This window comes from Phragmites australis, chromosome 5 (assembly GCF_958298935.1).
Source record: "Phragmites australis chromosome 5, lpPhrAust1.1, whole genome shotgun sequence".
Classification (NCBI taxonomy): domain Eukaryota; kingdom Viridiplantae; phylum Streptophyta; class Magnoliopsida; order Poales; family Poaceae; genus Phragmites; species Phragmites australis.
Window position 1 is genome coordinate 32,562,285 of NC_084925.1, and position 3,111 is coordinate 32,565,395.

General features: G+C 42.3%; 1 long non-coding RNA gene across 1 annotated transcript; it reads left to right on the plus strand.

Annotated features, from left to right (window-relative positions):
• Window positions 1-426: 426 nt before the first annotated feature.
• Window positions 427-1,860, plus strand: LOC133917591 (uncharacterized). The gene is made up of 4 exons (XR_009909698.1): window positions 427-847; window positions 1,193-1,335; window positions 1,439-1,540; window positions 1,808-1,860. It is a non-coding gene; the product is annotated as an uncharacterized LOC133917591 (long non-coding RNA).
• The last annotated feature ends 1,251 nt before the right edge of the window (window positions 1,861-3,111 follow it).

A 3,111-nucleotide genomic window follows, 5' to 3' on the forward strand; every position in this document is an offset into this window, starting at 1 on the left:
GAATCTGCTGCTAATTTGGCTGAGAACCGCTAGAATCTGATACCAATTATCATACACTACTGGAGTCTAATGGATTCAAACATAGAACAATCAAATCCGATGAATTTTAGGGAGGAAGAACGATGAACTAGTACTACTTGGATGAAAAGTTCATACAGCCAGTCTGAAATATCCCCCTCCCCATCTCTTTCTCAGTTGGTTATACACATCCAATCCGATTACAACTTAATTATGCTTAAGCTAATCACATATTAACCATAATCCGACTGATTAACTAAAATAACAGAAACTGAATTGAAATTGGCACGCTAAGACACTGTTAATCATCCAACACCGGGTGCTTAGTTGTGCGCCGTCCATCACCAGCTCAAAGGGTTATCACCTCATCCTGATCGTTGCTTCCCCTGTCCTCTGGGTCATGACACTTCACCGAGCCACCCTCCCCGCCCCTCCGCCAGATCTCCACGCGACTGATCCATGGAGGCGGAACCCCACGAAGGCACAGGTGCAGGCACGGGAGACTCCTCGCAGCGTGGTGGGAGGTGATGGCGGTGGTGCGAGCTCGTTGCCCATGGTCAAGCTTGCCGCTGGCGTGCGTAGCACAGCTGCCAGAAAAGGATGCCCCGGAGTAGGCGTCGCGCGAGCTACAGATGGAACTGAAGGTGGAGTGCGCGTCAACGCAGGAGGCACGGCAGCAGGCGCAGCTGCGCCCTAGCCTAGCGGCCGCGGTGACGGGCTGATGGCGTGAGCAAGTCCTGGGTGGCGTGAGAGGCCAGCAGCAGAAGCTAGCAGGTCGCCGCCATCACCTGCCGAAGGTCACTCTGCCAGGCCACCGCTGCCTGCTCAGGTACTGTTGCTCTTTATGACTTTATCCAATTCTCCCCATCCAACCATCCCTCTCTTGTCCAATAGGCAGCAATACAATTCGATTGAAATTGGAATCTGATTTGATTCATTTTGCATCTTGTACAGGACATATCTTGTAGTTGTAGTACATTTGTTCTAGAATTGCATAATGAAGAGGGCCAAGGCATTGACAGGCTTGTGCTTGTGCCTTTGAATCAATGAATCTTCGATTCGATCAATCGATTTGTTCTGTCTTGTGCTTCAGTGCTTGTGCCCTGCGCCCGTGCCTCTGTTAGTAGACAGTATGTCTTGTACTCCTAATGCTAATGCTGATTGCTTACTGCAGGCTGCTGGATGCTATCATGCTAACGCTGCACTGCTGCCTGCTGGACTTCTTTGCCCTTTGATAGTTCAATTCGATATGTCTTGTACTGCTGGATGCCTTCAAGTTCAATTGTACTTCTGCTACTGCAATAGCTCCAGGAACTTGTGAGCACCTCAAACAGCTAGTCTTTGTTCAATACAACAACAACATGCATAGCAAAAATCTCACTTGTAGGTATATTCTTATAATTGCCGTATTCTTTTGTAGGCATATACTTCAAATTGTTCTGGAGATTGATGATGAATTGCAGAATTGATTATTGATTTCAGAACAAAATGTAGATTGAAGCTGCAGCTCTAATTTTAGAAGGTATGCCTGAAATCTCACTTGGAAGATATAGTATAGAATTCTGAATTATAGAACATTAGCATGCTATTTCCAACTTGATTATGGGTTCACAATACTCTGTGCGAACCAAGAAATGATTACATTAGAACAAGAATACCATCCCATTTTAAAGTAGCATCATCATTGCTTCAATTTTAATTCCAATTTTCGTCTTTTCTGGTTCTTATTTGATTATTAGTCAAATCATTACTGATTTGCTGGTTTACATCTCCAAATCATGGATTGCAGAGGAAGAGGAAATCTAGAAAATACGTCTGAATAATCTTATTCGACAGGCAAGTATCATGCCTTTCTTTTTTAAGGTGTTACCTGATTACTTACATAAATTGGTTGCTATAATATAAATGCTTTTGCTGCCCATACGGTCCTGCTAATGAATTGCTCTATGTTGGCATTTCAGGCAAGTTCCCAACTTTGATTACTCATTAGGAGACCCTGGAAGCCAAGGTGAACGAGACGAAAGCGATGGTCAAGTTTCAGCTTAATTAAGTTCTTTCAATATTTGCATGGCGTTGCGGTCGGTAACCTGACCATGGAGGAGAAGCAGATTTAGTAGAACATCCAGATGAGCCTGTACATCAAGAGCACCATAGGAAAGTCGTACAGAGTGTTATGAGTTTCTATGTTCCTCTAAATCAGTATCACGGTGTTTTCCTTCTCTAAATCATAGTCATATATAGTGGAGTATCATATACAGTGGAGTGTCATCTGAATTTGTCATATAGTCGAAGCGAACATTAAACAAGTGTCTTCTCGAACAGAGTTTTTTTTGTTTTTTAGTGGAAACCCCACAGACGGGTGTTTAAGAAAACCGTCTGTGATTAGTCTTAATCATAGACGGGTGTGTAAGAAAACCGTTTGTGGCTATATTAATTACAAATGGATTTTTACCCGTTTGTGGTATCTTAATACCACAGATTTTTTTTTACAGACGGCTGCAAAATAGTCTGTAATAGGGATTTCTGTGGTGGTGCTTCCTTTTTCAGTGAATTCCATGTATCTAAAATATCTCATAAATATCTAATGATGATAGACACATCGACAACAAAAAATGACGATGCATTATTCTGCCACAAAATAAATCGACAACGGGTAGAAACTCTAATTCAGCAAGGTATCGCTTGTTAGAGCGATAACAAGGTGTCGTCCATTCAACGGGGGACATCTTGATGATATCCTCTTATTGAACGACATCAAGGCATCCGACATCAAGGTATCGTTAGCTGGATGAGCAACAATAAGGTGTCGTTCAACCAACGGGTGACACTTTCTGCGCTAGGTTAGCGGCCAGCCATACCCTGGCCTGCCACATCAAGGTGCCTCGTCCGTTGAACCAGCTATGATAGCCTATTCATACAATTTTTGAAATGGATATGTAATTTTGCAAATATTATATATATAGAAAAACCAGTTTGTATTCCCGAGAGTACATACTCTCTACTATGATATATCACATAAATTAACTGGATATACTCTTTTATCACTATCAGTATACTTATATAGTCATTCTAAGATACTTCAAAGTGAACTAC